The sequence below is a fragment of the Gallus gallus genome, chromosome 4, assembly GCF_016699485.2.
Source record: "Gallus gallus isolate bGalGal1 chromosome 4, bGalGal1.mat.broiler.GRCg7b, whole genome shotgun sequence".
NCBI lineage: Eukaryota > Metazoa > Chordata > Aves > Galliformes > Phasianidae > Gallus > Gallus gallus.
The window spans coordinates 47360722-47379045 of record NC_052535.1 but is presented as its reverse complement, the minus strand read 5'-3'; the positions used below and the strand labels follow the sequence as shown (position 1 = coordinate 47379045).

Here is an 18324-nt window from a genome sequence, read left to right as displayed (position 1 = left end):
ATTATCATAGAATCACAGAATATTTTGGGTTGGAACAAAGCTTGCTGAAGTTTAAGAAGTTTCTACAACATTCTCAGACATAGGGTTTGAAGTTTTGGTACTCCTGTATGAAGACTGGAGTTGGATTCAATGATCCCCATGGATTCCTTCCAATTCAGTATATTTTATGACTCTATGGACCTTAAAGCCCACTCAGTTCCAACCCTCTACCATGGTCTGGTTTCCTCCCATCAGCTCAGGCTGCCCAGAGACCCATCCAATCTTGTCCTGAGCACCTTCAGGGATGGGGTATCCATCACCTCACTGGGCAGCAGTCCCAGGGCCTCACCACTCTTCAAGTGAAAAAAATCTTCCTTATATTTAATCTAAATCGTCTGTCTTTTATTTTAAAGACATTACCCCTTGTCTTATCACTACATGTCCATGTAAAGTTGCTCTCCATCTTTCTTGTAAGCTCTCTTTCAGCACTGAAAGGCCACAATGAGGTGTCCACAGAGACTTCTCTTCCCCAACCTGAACAAGTCCAGCTCCCTCAGCCTTCAAAGAAGAGGTGCTTAAGCTTTCTGAGCATCCTCATGGCCTCCTCCAGACTCTCTCCAACAGGGCCACTTATTTCTTGTGCTGGGGGCTCCATCTCAGGAGGACTGACTCCTGAAACTGCAGAGAGAAGAAATGTGAAATGATCATTCAAATAAAGCCTTTATCTCATACTTTAAAAATACTAATCTACATTAATGTTGGCAATTCTACAGGCGGGTCTGAGATATGCCTTTTAGTTGACAAGCTCTCTTACTGGTTGTAGGACTCTGTAGCCAAGGCACAAAGGGAATCAGCTTTGTAAGAGAGTCTGGAGCAAGAAGGCTCCTCCCTTCTCCCCCTGCCATTGTGGAACCAGACAGGGAAATTTGGTGCTGAAATGAGAAATTCTTTTTTTTTTTTTTTTTTTTTTTAATCTAAACTGCTATTGCATCATGCAGATACTAGAGGGGAGCTAAAAGCTAACATCAAATTAGCATTTAAACCATCTCTGAAACCACAGAAACACAAGGTACAGTCTTTGAAGTTTAAGGATGAGAAACATCCAATTCCTACTTTTATTTCCTGTTTCTTAGGCGGAAGGCTTACAATTAATTAAAGGTTGTTGTTCTATTTTGTGTTATTGCTGCTGCACATCTCTCATCTCCCCATGCAGGGCTGGTACCTCTGCACTGCTGAACCCGCTAGACTACCAAGAACACTTCTCTGGGATTCAGAATCTACTTTAATTCTTTTTACAAACAACTGTACTTAAGAAGCACATGCATTTATTATGAATTATTATGTTTTCTGTAATCCATGCATAATGAATTTATTGCAGTTGGGCAATTTAGCACACCCTTGTTTTCAGTTTTAATTGGATTCTTTATAATGCTCATACTTAACCCTCAAGCTGAAAGGTTTGATATTCCTTCAAGAGTTGTATTTTGCATCTTTCATTTTACACATTTACCTCTTTCCTTGTTGGGAAAAATTTAGATGCTCCAGGAGGTTATGAAGTTGAAAAACAACTAATCTTTGCATTTAACAAGATAACTTACTATAACAGCTTGTTGAAAACATAGAATATAGTCAATGTATTTTTAAACTTCATGAAAGATATTTTCACATGAAAAAGGATTTCTTTTTTAAATTTTAACTAAATGCAAAACCTGTTTTAAAAACAAAGTACATTTTCAAAATGCAAATTCTACTACTTTTTTTTAAAAGAAAATTATTGATATCTACAGTCTAAAGATTAGAGTGAAGCAGTTTGAGATACAGCCAGAAGTGCTTAGATCAACATTTTAAGAAGTAGAAGCACTTTCAACATGTAGAATGAAATCTTTTTTTAAAAAGGAATTACAACCAGTTAGCAATTTTTGCCTGCATATTATTAGAGAATGTCTATTTTTCCTTCTCATAAATATTCTCAAATCTCTGCAGGCATTTCTGAAATCTGTAAACACCAGATTTTCTAACTGACAATAACATAAACTTCATGTAATAATAAATTAGTCCACTGTTTCAGTGCCTCCAGACAGGTCAGCCTATGTGCTATGTGCCCATACTAATGTGATGGGAACTTATCCCCATATCCTTAAGCACATTTGAATGTTACTGCTGAAGTCACTGGGAGTTGGTTACCGAAATATCTTGGAGAAAGTGGCCTCCTCCAACAAGGTGTTGGTGTCAAGCAGCACCAGGAAGATAACCTTGTGGCTTGCTGGAGACTAGGCTTGCTTGATTTCTTCTGCAATTACTAGAAAGATCCCTCTCCAAAGAGCAATCTAGAGCACGCTTAGGAGTCATCTAGTTCAATGCAGTCTCTGCATCACGCCCAGGAGACAACCGGTTCCCCACGCCAAAAGCCCAGTTTCTATAGCATTGGCATGAATGCTCCCCTGAGGTTATTTAGGAGAGTAAACACAGGGGTGTCACAAGCCTCGAATGCCCCTAATTAGCCTTCTCCTTGCACGTACCAAAGTTTGAAGCAATAAAAACTTGCACTTCGCAGCAAGAGGAAGGGGATGAGAGTCTGCCACTCAAAGTCTGGGGTACTTTCAGCTGTGCTGTTTAGTCAGAGCAAAGCTGTTTTCAGTGCTTCTGACACCTTTCAGATGTCTGCATCGTTTCATTAATTCCTTTATTTTTTTGAACATTTAAAGAATCTGGGATGAATATTCTGTCATCTCTTTGGTGATTCTGTCATGCAGCCTTCTGTAGTAATGTTTCCACCTGAATTTTAAATAATTTGTTTTTATTTAATTTTTATTAGACTCCAGCTGCAAGGAGCATAACATATGAAGAAAATGGTCATAAAACAGTGTCACAAGATTCGTAAGATCTTGATGCTGTGTTTCATCCCTTTTCATTTAGCCTGCAGCATTTCAGGCAGGAAACCTATCAGCTGTTATTCATCTCTTTAGCAAGAGGTTTTGATGGAGCCAAATCTTTTAAGAGTTTAGGAGGTGGCAGGCCTATTTAGCTGAGCTGTGTCATTAAATGCAAATGACTACATTAGTATAGTATTAAGGTTCAGAACTCAAACACACATAATTCATGAACAGGTTCTCGCACCAACGTTAAATCAATCCAACTGCTCAGACTGTGCTCATTAAAGTGTGTGTTTAATTGCAGAAACCAAGCAGTTGAAATAACATCTGCACGTTGGTGCCAACTTCACTTCAGCACGGCATGCTGAGAGCAGAATGAGCTGTCCCCTTCTCTTTGATGACAGAGCCTGGACCAAAGGCAAGAGACTTGATGGAGGAGGACACACAGATGCATGGGCTGGGGGTCATGTCTGAGCTCTGGTTTCCACCCTGCCTGAAAACATCAGGAAACATTCCCAAGCCATTTCTCCACACCTATGCTGAAAGGTTATGTCCTCCCTCCCATTTAGACAGCAGCAGCTCAGACAAACAAACAAACAAACCTGTTGTAACAAGATGTCCAAGGTGCATTTACAGACAGGAGTTTTATTTCTTTGGTCGTGGGCCCATAACCTAAGCCTGTCCAAGTATTTCAATAGGTGACCTCTGGTAGGGCTGGAAGGCACCAGCCACGCTGCCTGAATGCAAACAGCAGTCTGACTTCTGCTGATGGCTTAAGTCACATCAGGGAGCAAGTGAAGAGTTAAGGCTCTGACAGTACCCAGAGGTAATGCTATTCTGAGTACCTCCAGTTTATGGTGACTTTTCATGTCTGCTTAGTCCTACTATTTCCACTGTCCTCTGATCTCCGAGTTCTGAATAGGAACAAGAAAGGCAGTATTTTATTTTCTTTCCAGCAACTTTCATGCATTTGTGGTGGGGGGTTTAACACAGCTTCAGCCAACTTCCACTGCTGGCCAGAGGACTCTTGTTTTTTGCCTAAATGTAATGCAAAAGTCTATGCTTTTGGTTTGCACTTAGAATTTATTAGCGGGCCTACTAAACTCTTCTTTATATTGGTATAATCCTGCTGCAGTAAGTAAGGCAATATTTGTCTTGTGAAAGCACTGCTTCTGGTGACAAGGCATAGGAAACTTGACCTGACTTTGTCAGCGTCCCATGAAATGCAGTGTGGCAACGCGTGACACGCAGTGAAAACCCCACTGTTATAGTCAACTTTTCCCAAGGTATATTTGGCATTTTCACTTTTCCCCGCGCTGGGCATCCTGGAGGGTAACACAGACAGCTGCTTACAGCCCCCAGCCCTGCTAATACTTAATTGTCACAGAAATAAGAGTATGTACGTGGCATGTGGGATTTGCAGGACTTGAGCTGTTTAGGATGAGGAAAAAAAAAATGAACCCAGACAGACTCATAGTGTAATACTACCCAGCAGATGGTGACGCCAGCCTGTTAAGCTTTTTGCACAATTTCATAAGTGGACGTTTTTGTCCTCTTAAAACTGGGTGAAATGTTTTCTAGGTTGCATATTCCCTACTGTTTTTAATAAAGCCAGCATTCAGTTTCTGGGGCTGAATCGTGACTTTTGGGACTTTAAGCTGCCTCGTTTCAAGAACTGTTCTTTCTTTTTTTTTTTTTTGACAAATTCCTATTTCATTTCAACCTCAGTGGAATGGAGCCTTCCCTGGAAATCATTTTAAATAGGAGACATTAACACAAATGTAGGAGTTGATACAAACGTTCCAGGTGCCACCAAAATGAAGTCTCATACAATACTTGATCTCAAATAAAGTAGCTCTAACGTTTCTATGGCAAACAATTTCTTATTTTTAGGTTCCTCCCCAAAAATGAGAGCAAATGTCAAAATGCCATAAATTCCTGCAGAAAGGAGTTTATTATTATTTACTAACTCAATGGATTTCAAATGATTTATAATAGATAAAAGCATCAAATCAGCTGTGGATAACACCACTAGCTGATAATTTAAATTTAACATATTCAGCTTGCAATCTTCTGCTTATGTTTAGAAATTTTCTGTTTGGTTACCCAAGGAAATTTAAATATACAACCCTTCTGCTATCAAAGCTATGGCCAGTGTTCATATTTCCAGTGTTAAACAAGGCTCTTTGTAGGCTATAGTTTTCTCCTCTTGAAAAGTCTCTTAAATTTTAAAGGAAATTTATTTTGCCTTTTGCCTATTAAGAATTTACTTTTCACTACTTTTCAGAAAACAAATTCATTCTGTTACTATCTGGAAGAGCCCATACATTTGCATGGGCATCAATACAATTTTTCATTTCCACAAGTGTTTTCCAAAATCAATGTTTGCAATTTAGTCTGCACATGGGGGATGATACACCCTATGATTTTGTTGCTCTGCAATGACAGACACTCCGGGCAGCCCTTTCAGTCCTGTTATCCAAGGAGGAGCTGGAAGAATTGTACCAGCTGTGGTGTGCCTTGGTGTTTATAGATCCATAGAATTGTTTGAGTTGGAAGGGACTCTCAAAGGCCATCTGGTCCAATTCCTCTGCAATGAACAGGGACACCTACAGCTAGATGAGGTTGCTCAGAGCCCCATCCAGCCTGACCCTGAGTGTCTCCAGGGGTAGGGCATCCACCACCTCTCTGGGCAATGGGTTCCAGTGCCTCACTACACTTACCATAAAACACATTTTCCTCATATACAAGTGTTGCTGGAGGCTGGTGCAGGCAGTCACAGCCACAGCTCCATCACAGAGTATGGAAGCATTCACCAACACCATATGACCTAATTGTAAGAACAGGGAAAGAGCAATTATGCCTGACGCAATTTGCATTGAATGATGCACAACGTCTCGTTACTGTCTTTGTCCCTGCTTCAAGACATAGAGAAAGATGCACTGGGAAGTCAAAATGATTAATTTTATGGAAGGGTACTCCTCTCTACTCCTTCCCACCTTCATTTCAAGCTCCAAAGCTATTCAAACAGTCAGAAAAACAGGAAAATCAAAGCTCTTAAATAAAAAAAATAAGTTTGCTGAATGATCAGCCTACACAGCCTGCTGCCATGTGATATCCCAGCAAGAAGAGGGTGAGATACTTACACAGGTCATCAAACCAAAAAAAGTAACCCAAAATGGTCCCAAAGCTCAGGATTCAGAAAATGCTTGCAACCTTTCTGCCTGATGGCGTAAGGCCATGTTTAATGAATGAGACCAGAGAACAAAGTTTCCCCAGCTACATATTATCCTCTGACACTTTTGCTGGAGGTTTTCTTCTATCATCCTCAAGTGTGTCCTTTTCTGAGCACCTGACAGGAATATGGGACAGGTAAAAGTTAGCCCGATCCAGTCTAGTAATTTATTACATTAATCCAGCTAAAATGCTTTTCTTTTCTAAAAATCTGTATGATCAACTGTGCCTTGGCGTACCCAAGGTGGTAGTTTTCATGTGCACATTTGTGTATGACTGTGTTTTCAGAGCTCACAAAGGTCACACAGCAACAGTGTTCTGTGGGTCAGATAAAAACGGTAGTCACAAACAGAGGGGTGGGATGCACATACCAGGAAATCACTTTCTGAAAACAGAAAACAGATGTTGAATGGGGAATAAACAAATACTTGAGCAAACCAGGACTCTGAGGGCTTCACAACAACCTGGACAGTGAAACCCATTAAGCTCCTCTAGAAGTTATTTATATTCAACTTAAGCAAGGATGCTTTTCTATTTTGGATTCAAGTTCAACAGCAGAGTTCCATAAATAGGCCATATACACAAAAGAAAAGCACAGCTAAAGCCTAAAGATAGAAAGATGTTCTTTCAGAGTTGCAGATTTATCATTAGCTCTGTTACTATAAAGCTTATTTGGAGAACTCGCAGTGGCAGAGAGGTGACAAAGGAAAACTGGCTGATGTTCAGTGCCCCCAGAGCAACCGTCTATAATATTATACTTTTTGCTGTGTTTGTTGGAGTTCAAAGATGAGTGCTACTAAAGATGAAGAAATACTAGGATTTTGGGCTAGAAAAGTTTGGAAAAATGAGCTGTACATTAAGAAAAAACCCAGGACTGTGCGTAAAAACAAAAGGCATAGCAGCAAATATCCCGACTCTAATCCACAACCGCCTCCCACCCCAACGTTCCCCCATCCACTGAAGTCTTGATCTAATTAAACTGTCATCACACTGTTAAAGTAATACTTCCCAGCCTTTTTACGGGGCTTGGATGAAGTGAGAGGGGGAAAATGAAGGATTCATGATGTCCATGACACATGGCATCGCACACTTCATTTTGGTATCTAATCCCCCCCCTATAAAAGTGAAACAGATTTAGAACTAGATGAGGAGGAGTAAAAGGAGTATGTTTCAGGATGAGCTAGTTGCTTGACCTTTTTTCACAGTATCTCTGCCAGGCTTGACATCATGGCTTCCAATCCATCTGTGCTAAACAAGGAGATGTACCAGCTCAGAGAGAGCAGCCCCGAGCTTTGGCCCTGGTGCATCCCAGGAGGGGGGGCACTTCCCTTACAGTAGGAACAACTCAGCATTGGCATGACAGAGAGCAGGGCCTGCGACTGTAACTTCACAAAGCTTTTTTCACGACCCAAAGGGTGTTCTAATTGTACAAAGAGCAAATATCAACCATTACACTCACAAGAACCATGCTTATCTCAGCTAAAGGCTCAGCTTCTCCTGCAGGGAGTGGTGATGCCTAAGTAGTTCCCTGCTTCACGTTTTGCACGTAGCAAATCTCCCTGTTCCAAAACTCCCAGGTTTTCACCTGCTGCATCTGTGGCACCAGGCGCTGCCCAAAACTTCGGGCAGCAAACCTCCTGCAGCAAGAAAAAGCTGCCAGCTCCTGGGATGGTAAAGGGCTCAGCTCCATGCACCCTGCAAAATTCCTCACACTTACATGGAAACATGGAGATTTAAACATGTAAAATAGCACAGGAGAAGAAATGAAGGCTGCTTACACACGTGTTGCACAGAAAAAAGTGGTTGCATTATAAAAGCAAGGAAGAAGAAAAAAAATAATAACACAGAGAGTAAGCCGGAAGATTTCCATCAAAGCCTCCCTTTGTCAGAAGATAAAGCTTAGCTAAAATCAAAATACACTTTGGAAAATGTGTCAGTCTCCAAAACATTTTTTTTTTCAGAGGTTGGTTAACTCTGCAGTAATTCTTGGAGGTGAATTAGCGTGGTTTTTTTCCATACTCCGTTCCCACTGATTTCTAAAGCTGATTCAGTCCATGTAACTCCTTTATGAGCATGCCTATGGTGTGAAAAGCTCCCAGATTGTTGTTGTTGAACACGAATAGAAACACAGACCATCTTGCCAGTATGCTCTTCCACTAACTATTCTGGTCCAATGTTCTGCAACCTGTATACTTACTAACGTTGAAATAGAACAAATTAGTAACAAAACCCCACATTTAATTAATTGACTAATTAGCTTGTTTACTAAAGTGTGTAGAGGACAAGGAGCCCCTGCTCAAATCACTCTGGAATTAAAGTGGAGCAAATCAGAACAGAGCTTGTCCCCCAAAGACTAATCCAAAGATACCTGAGCCCAATGGGAGGCATTCAAACTTTTGCTACATGTCTCATCTGGGTGGGATTTTTAATTGTTGCTTTTTGTTGGTTTTTTTATTTTTATTTTCTGTCCTTCAGAGAAAAGGGGATTGTTCAAGTGACAATTCTGTAGTTCCCTTCTTACTGCTGCAAATACACAGAACCCTGAAAACTTGGGGTGGATTTGCATTTCAGTGAAAAGTATTTCATTAAATCAATGAGGTTAAAACAAGGTAAAGGAGCAAAAATAGTTTGCCTAATTCAATATCTCTGCATAAAATATACAACAGATTTTCAGTTCAACGTGGCATGCACTTTTGGTACATGACTGCTGTCTTTGTTTAGCTAATTGTTTCAAAATCCAGAAAAGAAAAAGAATAAATAAAAGAAGAGAATCACGCTGAATTTGGAGATTTACCTAAACGCAATAACACTAATGATTTTGGCATTACTGCAACAGGAAGAGATTTATGTCGGCCTGGCCAGGCTGCTTTACAGGAAAACCTGATGCTACGTTCAGTTTTCCTATTTAGTAAATGCATGAAGTAACATTCTGCATATGTGTCTAATGGCTTTTATAACCTTTTGCAAACTAATTAGAAACAACCCCTAGATGGGCTTTCACAGTCATAATTAAGCTGATCAAAGGCAGGTGTGCGCTAACTGTAACCAGAAAAAGATGTGTTATCTTCTGACACTGACAGTTTTGCTTTTTTTTTTTTGCTCCACTCAAGCTTATGTTTTCCACTGTGGCATGAACAGCATTGGATTGTTGGTACCCATTCCCCCTTGTGTGAGCAAGCCCAGCCTCAGAACAGAAAAGCCTTTAAGTTACCAGCCCTATTAATAGCCACCTCGGTACAGCAAACCTCTTGGCCAATGCATAGAACTAAACATATCTCAGTGAAAGCTGTCCTTAAGATCAGGATCAAGATCGGGTCCCGTTGCTCAGCCCAGAGCAGAGGAGGCTGAGTGGAGGCATCATGGCGGTCTGCAGCTCCTTACAGGGTGCAGAGGGGCAGTGCTAATCTGTCACTGCCTCCAGAGAGCAGAGGACCAGGGGAAACAGCATGGAGTTGTGTCAGGAAAGGGCGTTAGAAGGTTCTTCACCAGAGGGTAGAACAGGCTCCTCAGGGAAGCAGTCATGGAACTGAGCTGCTGCAGCACAACGAGCATTTGGACGGTGCTCTCAGACACAAGGTTTGAATTCTGGGTGGTCCCGTGTGGAGCCAGGAGTTGGACCCCATGATCCTGTGGGTCCCTTCCAACTTGGATTACTCCGTCATTCGATTCTGTGGCCGAGGAAGCCTTTCTGGGGCTTCTACACAGGCAGCGGGCAGACCGTGCTCCCTCTGCTCCCTCTGCTGGGCAATGCATTCCCGCATCCAGGAGTAACCAAACCAGTGAGTCCAAACTTGGCCTCATTGCAAAGGAGTCATTAAAAGCACTCCTTAAAACCACCCCGTGGTTACTGTATTTCCTTTTATTTTCAAAGGGAAAATTTCTGAAACGTTGCTGGTGATGAGAGAAAAACCTGTCTGGTGAGACATCGCCTTGAAGCACAGCTGCTGCTCAGTTCCTATGCGCACAGCTCTGGGGGAACACAAAGTTTTTCCATTCGTGTTAGCAGGAGGTTACAAAACGTGGCACATTCCGCATGCATAGGGTATGTAACAGAGTTCAAGCAGAAAACCTGCCTGCTGGAAGGAGCTCCTTCCTTCTGCTGTGGCCAGCAAGAGCCAAAAAGCTGCTTTTGACAACCAGTTGTAAATCGCCTGGTAAACATTAGGAACAAGGGTGAACGTGAGTTTAAAATGGTGATGAAGCCACTTAAACGCTTCCTAGGGGCATTAAGGTCGTAGAACAGCAGTACTTAGAATAAAAATAACACTTCAAATTGTCTCATAATCTGGAAAGCATCTAATTGATCTTCACAGCATCCCTGAGAGGCAGGAAGCTTTCACCAGTCTGAAGCTACAAGATGAAAAACTGAGGCAGGGATTTTAAGTGGATGTGATTTCAACCAACCCCATCTGCTGCAAACTTGCCTAGAATTGACTCATTGCATCTTTATTTCTGAGTGTTTTTGTAAGTGCCGAGAAAAAAATTATAAAGGGCTAGGTAGCAATGGGAGCCCCCTGCCTGCTGTTCAGGATGTGGTGGTGTTACAAAGGCTTGCTGCTTTTTAAAACCAGACAGATAAAGGGTAGCATTAAACCAGTGCCAATGGTGTTAAGTCAAGCCTAGCAGGGAGCCTGGGACCTGCCTCCCTGCTCAAGCACTGCAGCCCATCTATTCCTACATCAGTGGGAGACTTATAGGAGCCTGGGACAAACTGGACACAATGAGGGCAAAGTGATTTCTCTAATTCAGAATTTGTCTTTGAGCTTCAGGACATGTTTTGGTACTCTGATAACCATTCATTTAGATAGGGACTGTCACAAATTCACTCTTTCCACCCTCTCCCCTCCAAGCAAGCCACGAATATTTAAGAGATCCATTTGAGGATTATAAGATATGGAATATACAAAGCTTAGTCTGAGTGATTTTGAGTCACAAGCTTAGCATCTCTAACAGATCCTGGGGGACCAGGAGACATGCAGCAATCTGTGTTCTCTAGCTTCAGCTGGAAGGGCAGGAGTACAGCAGGACCATGGCCTCACTGGAGACCTCTGGGACTTCCATGGCCATGAGACCTGGGTTCGGCCTGTAACTGCATCCCTTTGCCACCACCCTGCTCTATTTGTACAGTCAGCCTCAAATCCAATTTTACTAATTACAGGGTAGAAGATACACAAAGGTTATTATTGTCTCCACTACAACAACAATGAAGCCTTGTTAAAACCAAATGATGCAATTAAAACTATCCTCTGAAGCCAAATGAACACACTGAAGATTAACACAGGGGAAGAAGGGTGGATAGAAATGCAAACAGCAAAGAAAATGGTGTGAATCTCTGCAGCAAAGCTGCAGCATCACATCGGTAGGAGGAACTGAGGGGCAAGATGGGTACAAGAGGGGCAGCCTGATTTAGTGATTGGCAACTCTGCTCACAGCAGTGGGTTGGAACTGGTTGGACTTTAAGGCTCCTTCCAAGCCAAACCATTCCCTGATTCTATGACGAGGATGAAGAGAGGTGTGAAACCTACAGAGCGTCCTGGCTGGGGCTTGATTCTCCATCCCACAGTGGGGTTCCCATCAAACCACCTCTTGCCACCACCACCTCCTGGTTACTTTACATCTGTCCTCTGTGTTTCACAATCCCGCAGCAGAATTTTTATCAGGGCAAGATCTGCTTCAAAAGCAGAACCCCATGCTAGGCTCCCCAGGAAGAGGGTGGGAGATGAATGCCCACCACAATTGTGCCTTGGAAATGCTGCTTCTCTAGACCTCAGGGGCACAGGAAGGGCTCCTTTAAAGGCCTCCTCCTGAGGCTGATCATTATATATAACTGCACTCCTTCATCACCCTTCTTCCATTTAACTGAACTCCTCTAATCTCGCCACATAAAAAAAAAAAAGTAATCCCTTTAATCATTGTGATGGCTGTGGCACAGTGTGATTATAAGGCAGGATATGGATGTCACAGATATTGTAGGAGACCTGCATATATCTCGGGAACAAGATGACACCAATAAAATTTATAAGCATGAAAATGCTGTCTTCAAAAACCTCTCTCTCCCATTCCAATAATTCAGTGAAACTCTGGGCTGCATGCACAGTGGTGAACACAGAGAAAAGGCTTCGTAGCATGGAACAGACAAAGATAGAAGCCGTACAGACAGTTAAAGTGCCTGGACAATCGCATTGAGAGATCTGGCTGAAGATTTGTCTGATTTACAAGAAATTGGAGGCAGCCCACAGTAGTGATCTACAAGTTTTTTTCTTAGCAGATAGATAAAGCTGCAGCATCCTGAGCTGTTGAACACAGCAGCAGTGTTTATCCCAGGCAGAGGATTACAAGCAGCTTCTAATGAGCTGTTTAAGCATCTCAGTATTTTAATTAATTTTTTTCATGCCCATAATGCATTAAGAAAAAAATATAGACAAATATGAAATAATCTTAAAAAGAAGGAAACAGTATGAAAGGGAAAAATCAATGAGGGAGAAATAAATTATATAGCAAAAATAGCAGCTAGAACAAAGCACATCCTGTACAACAGATAAACTATCTGATGTATTTCATCTCTTTGTATTCACAGACTATCGATAAGTAGATCATGACTTCTTTAGACTTAACACTTACAGCTCCCTTTAATGAATTTCTAATCACTTTCTAAGCTACACAACTTGGCCTCTTTTTAATCTGTGCTTGGAAGATATTGGCTTTTCTAACTGGAGGCTACGGGAGCCCAAAAACCCAGTGCCACACATTTTCCTATGGACTGCATACAGCAGAATTTCACTGTGGTCTGTGAGCACTGCAATTACCCAAGCCTGGTCTAATACCTCTGCACTGGAGAGCAGACTGGCTTTGATACCCAAGAAAACACAAGCTGCCACTGGAGCTCTTCTGGTGGCCTGATTACTTGTAATGGCTCCCTCCTGGTGACTGAGGAAGTATTGGCTCCTCCCCACGTCACCTTCCTTGAGGCATTTCCAGTCAAACAGGTTGCCTCCTTCTACAGACTGTAGAAAATTAAAAGCTTGAAAAACTGCCCTGTGTCAGTTTTGCTTCAGAGAGGTCAAAAAGGTCCAGAGTTTTGGGAACACAGATGAACAGCATGATTGCTTTGCCTTTCTTTCCACCTGAAAATACAGTAATAATAAAAAATGACCACATTGTCATTATCACTAACCACTTGTGAAAGAATACTGAAAAGGGAGTGGCTAAATCACTTACAAGCATTATAAAAAAATGTTATCCTATATCTAGCACAGTAACCAAATAAAAATTCCCATAGCTTTAATGGAAGCTAGTTGGCAGGGCAAGCTGAATGCATCCCCTGGTACAGCACAAGATGCAATTACAGTGTAGAGTAAAACTGGCGCAGATGAAAAACAAGTATTTTTCTCACCTCAATATCAACTTGAGTACAAAAAGCAGTGGTGTATTTCTATCCTCTAGATATATTTAAGAAAGCACCACAAAACATTATCAAAAAGTTTTTTTTCCCCCTGGATCCACTAACTTTCATTATAACTAGTATTTGGTGCTTTTCTACAGAACCATGTAGATCTTTTCCAGCGATTCATCTCTGTTACCTAAAAAGACAGTGCTTTAGCTCCCAATATCATAACACTCTTGAGCTGTCTTTTTGCCTAATTGGCTACTGATCTTATAATCATTCTTGCTGTCAAATGTGCTCTGCTCCACTGATTTCAACACAGCTTTGCTGGGGTGCAAAAACAAGGGTTAATAGCCTCAGCTGCAGGATTAGAGTTTACAGGAGTCTTGTATGTAGGCAGCTGAAAACCACCAATTATTTTTCATGGGACTTTTTTCATCCTAAAAAAATGGTAGAGGAAACAGTTTGCGTTGTTACAAATGAAAAATGAAACTGAAACAGAAATGACTGACCAAAGCAATAAAAAAGTGCATGTTCCTCACCTCCCCCCGCCCCTTTTTTTGTATTTTTTTTTGTATTTTTTTTTTTTAAAGGAAATAAGAATTATACCTGATCCATGAAAACCCATTTTGCATACAAAGTCTTCTTTTGGGTGGAAAGATACCGGTCAGCTTTTCCAAATAAGGCCACAAATGGTCAGGATCACTGCAACAGGCAGCAGAGGAAAGGGTAATCCCCTTGGCCCTGCAGTTACTAAACCACACTGCAGTGCTGCTACTGTGGAAATTCCCTGAGGAAAGCAATAGCTCCTAAAATGTCAGCACCTCTCACATCATGCGAGTGTTTTTTGGTAGTATCTCAGTAAGACCTGCCAGGACCCCTTCGTGCTTGGGTTGCAGGTTTCGGACAGATCACAGTTGATGCTTGGTGCAATTTGATAGGCAGACTGTCAAGCTTGAAGTAATTCTTTCAGTGATACTCTCAAACCTTTGAGATCAAAGGTGCTGACTGATGTTGGTTTTCACATAGAGATTACAACATTATTTGATTTCATAGTAGTGTAGTCCCCAGAGAAGACATGAGTTGATTATGCAGTAATTCCAGGAGTGCCTCAAATCTCCCGGGGAGAGATGAATTCCATGAAACCAATTTTCAAGAAAGGACAATTGACCCCAGTGGCAATATTTTTTGCTGTTGTTTTTAGGAAAACTACAAGCTCTATTAAGATGTATTGCAAATAATTGAGTCTGACAGCCCATGGCTTCAATAAGCTCTCTGCTGTGAATGGGGGAAAGTCTAGAAGCGAGATGAGGGCTACATTGTGGATCATAGCCTTCACTCCCTCCTTTGAAAGGCGCACTATTTAAACAGAGGTAACAAGCAGCCGATGAGACTCTAGGGAGAATCATACAGCATTTTGCTGCAAGTTTGCAGGCAAGTTCATGCTATTGCATGCAGCATGGGATACATATGCAAGTTTACAAATGGAGCCAACTAAAACTGGGACTATGAGTTGTTTGTGAACTAGGTCACATTGTAGAAGGCCACAAATTTTTGCAGATGGTGTTACATACCAGCCAACAATATAGATTTTAAACAGGCTCACAATGAAGATTTTCATATCAAGAACTGACCTACTAAGTGGCAAAAATTACTGACGTGCTTCACATTGTCAGTTTTTCCTCCCCAGAGGAATGGAAATAACCTTTCCCCAGCCTGTTGCTTTGCAAGGGTGTAAGTGTAGCTTTGTCTACAGCTGCAGGGAGTTTTCCTTCCCAAAAAGGGTCCAGATTAAAGATGCATATACAGACTACCAAGGGAAAAGCTTATGGACCCCCAGGGGCCTCCACGTGGACATGCATTAAGACGTTCCCAACAATACCCACCACAGGTGCTGCAGTTGTGGTGGGAAGGTTCCGAGGGCAGCATGGGTAAGTTCACAAGAGCATCAAGCCCACAAACAGACCTTGTTTGTGGGTCTACAGATCTTTTGGGCAAGAAGTAATAGAGCAATACCTCCCACTAGCAATGACATTGCTATTTATAAATATGAAAGTTGTATTCTATTTTTAAATGTTATTTAGAAATCAATATTAAAAAGCCATTATTTCATCCATTTCAGCATCATTTCTGATGTTGATTTCATCATAAATTGGTTTTAGAACATGAAGTCATATGCACGTGACCTGAGGGTGGAAAACAATAGAAATATATTTTCTAAGGAATAAAAGCACCAAAAAGAAATTACCAACTTCCTTATTCCAATTAGTGAACTGGAAAGAGTTCTTTTTTCTCAAACCACAGTCTGAGGCTTCACAAACACCTCTTTCCCCAAGCAACATACAATGTGAGAGACCTATCAACAGAAAATCAGAAAAGAAGCTAGTTGACTGCTCCCCAGCTCGCCCACAGATCCGGTATCTCAGGCTTTTTCAGAAATAATTGGACAATGCAAATTACTGTGTATCACATCAACTACATATTATACAAGCTTTAACTTCCCTTTGAAAAATAAACACTATACTTTGAAAAAAGGCAAGTGATGCCTCAAGGAGAACGAATGTAAGAACATCAAGTGCTTTGCACTTTAACATGCTGCTTCCAAAATCAAAATTTCTCAACCCTATTTGCCAAAAAGATCACCTTAAGATTACAGTCAGTGAGTTACTAAAACTGAGAAGCCCCGAGACTGAGTTATTAGCACTCTCATTAAGTACAAATGACCAATAACCAGAATATGAACCTACTTTCTGATGATATTCAACTGGAGTCTGACGCGTACACCATACCATCCAATTCTGCACAGGTAAGTGTGAACAAAAATGCAGGGAAAGAATCCTTAATTTTCAAGTTTCTCTGAAGAGACAAAAAGCCACTAGAAAAGACCTGAATGTTTTTTTGGTAGCAGTGTCTCACAAAGTGCTCCCAGCAGGATGATCCTCTGTGTGAGACCCAACACACGAGAAGACAGCAGATAGTTTCTCTAGGAAAGAAGCCAGTGATCGAGAAGCAGAAAAAATAGAAGCTAATTTCGTACATTACATTGCTGAGATGTCTGTCATCCACACATAGCTTTGGAACTCTAGTGATGAGGGAATTTTCTGTGAGTAAGAAAGCCTAACATTAAAGATGAAACTATTGGGAAAGACAGACAAACCCCTAGAGAAATGCTACTGAATAGCAATGGCTCTTGGAGTATTAGGGAAAGACAAGACAGGAGCAATTACTAGAACAAAGTGGCACCACATTAAGATACATTAAGAGTGAAATGCATCACAAATGAACACTAAAGGTAAAGGTATCAGGACAAAGCTGCTAGTAAAGGCAACAGAAAAGGCCCAACAACCCAAGGCTTTAAGTTGTGCCAGGACACCACTTGTAGACATAACAATTACACTGATAATTCATCATGCTGCTTAACAGGACACAGACATCTGCCCTAAAAAACTCAGGAGAAAAGAGTGGGCTCACACAGATACTGACAATCTGAAAGGCATGTGATATTCAACAGATTGGAAATACTAGAAACCGTGATCATGTCCTTATGCAAAGTAAAGCCCAAGGACAAGGGAAAAAGATGGCACATAGATCCTGCCACCACAGCATTAAACAAAAGATTCAGTGGTCGACAAGCAGCTTTGGCCAAAGCTGCACTAGCTGCCTAAAATATGCTTGGAGAAAGCACTACATAATGAGATAAAAATGCAATTGCATTTATAGCAGTGTCATACAATGCTCTTTGCATAGCCAATAAGGATTTGTTTCCTTTATTTGATTTGTGTTTGAAAATGATAGAGACTTCTCCTATTATTACCCAGCATGTGAAACAAACATTAAACAGCATATTTAAAAAATAGTTATTTTGAAAAAATACATGCACATCTTTATACCAAAAAAGGGGTCTCTGTTAATTTTAAAACCCAGTGATCCGTGAGCACCAAAACACGTCTTTGAAAGCAACCTGTTTCCACTGCTCATTTTACTTCTGTCCCTAACAGCCTGCCAACATCTACTATGTTTAGACTTCACATCACACACTCAAGGAATATTCTGAGTTGGAGGGAACCCACAAGGATTGCAGAGTCCAACTCTGAGCCACACAGGACCACCCAAAAACCAAACCCTATACCTCAGAATGTTGTTCAAATGCTTCTTGAATTATGACAGCTTGGAGTCATACCCACTGCACTGGGGAACCTGTGTCATGCCCACCACCCTCTGGTGAAAAAAACCTTTGTCTAACACACAGACTGACCCTCCAGTCATATCTTTTGAGTTATTGGCAAAGAATCCTTTCTTATCTCCTGGAAAGAATGTAGCATTGTGCCTATACATTAATGTATGTTCCCTTGAGCCCTGGAAAACCAATCTAATGTAAACACATTTTACTGTAATTATTTGAGCCTGAACCACCAGCCAATGTTCACCCAACATACTATGAATTTGTCCAGGTATGGGAAGGATACTGTAAGAAACAGAATCAAAAGCTTTGCTGAAATCGAGGAAGATTACATCTACTGGATTCCCTTGGTCATCTCAATAAATATCCTATTTCCTAGCTGGACACCAAGGCCTACCTTTGTCACCAGAACAATTCAGGACTACAGACAATCTCTTACAGGTTACGTTCTTGTAGTCCTGCTGAAACCTATTGGCGTTAACGTCTGCTTAGAAAAAAGGTAGAGTTTGACCTTGCCTGCCTTACTAAATTGTGCTTTGGTATCTCAGTTTTTTTTTCCTGTGCTCCTCTTCCTTACATTATTTGTGCCTGGTTGCCTAACCTCCTGTGTGGCATTTTTCCCTTGGAGATGCTATTTTGAAACCAAAGTACTGGATAATTAACTTTCCCCAGAA

General features: G+C 41.3%; 1 long non-coding RNA gene across 4 annotated transcripts in view; it reads right to left on the bottom strand.

Moving 5' to 3' along the window:
• The window catches only part of LOC121110599, a 120159-nt gene that overhangs the window by 17132 nt on the left and 84703 nt on the right, over positions 1-18324 (bottom strand). For 2 of the 4 annotated variants that reach the window (XR_006939084.1, XR_005859276.1), the window contains exons 4-5: positions 5576-5682; positions 400-657 (exon numbers count right to left, since the gene is read on the bottom strand). This is a non-coding gene — a long non-coding RNA (uncharacterized LOC121110599). The remainder of the gene's footprint in view (positions 1-399; positions 658-5575; positions 5683-18324) is intronic. The other 2 variants (XR_005859277.1, XR_005859275.1) reach the window with 2 other exon arrangements.